This window comes from Sinocyclocheilus anshuiensis, unplaced genomic scaffold (genome assembly GCF_001515605.1).
Source record: "Sinocyclocheilus anshuiensis isolate Anshui unplaced genomic scaffold, SAMN03320099.WGS_v1.1 scaffold2129, whole genome shotgun sequence".
Lineage (NCBI taxonomy): Eukaryota > Metazoa > Chordata > Actinopteri > Cypriniformes > Cyprinidae > Sinocyclocheilus > Sinocyclocheilus anshuiensis.
This window is the reverse complement of record NW_015552540.1, coordinates 205,151-205,454: the sequence shown is the minus strand read 5'-3', so window position 1 is coordinate 205,454 and position 304 is coordinate 205,151. Positions and strand designations below refer to the sequence as shown.

Sequence of the window (304 nt, the reverse complement as noted above, 5' to 3'; positions counted from 1 at the left end):
TACATAGATTTTTTTGTTCAAGTTTGTATGGATTCTTGAATTGTCCACTAACATCCTTCACTGTGAATGACTAGCAGGAGATCCCAGAGTTCACCGGTTTGTCTGGATATGAAGGATGTGTGTAAACTCTGCTCTGCTGTTCTCTGCTTTGGTCCCTCACAGGGACGGTATTCGCTGCCAAACACACTTCTTTTACATTCCACAATGCTTACACAATACTCGTCCCCTCGCTTGTGCTCACACACAAACGTGAACAGACACAGTCTCAGAACCGCTGTTCACAACACCTTACACTGCTCTACTT

General features: G+C 44.4%; 1 protein-coding gene across 1 annotated transcript in view; it reads right to left on the bottom strand.

Annotated features, from left to right (window-relative positions):
- smad3a (SMAD family member 3a) overlaps nucleotides 1-304 on the bottom strand; it is a 47,936-nt gene that overhangs the window by 1,922 nt on the left and 45,710 nt on the right. The gene's annotated exons all lie outside the window — the stretch shown is intronic.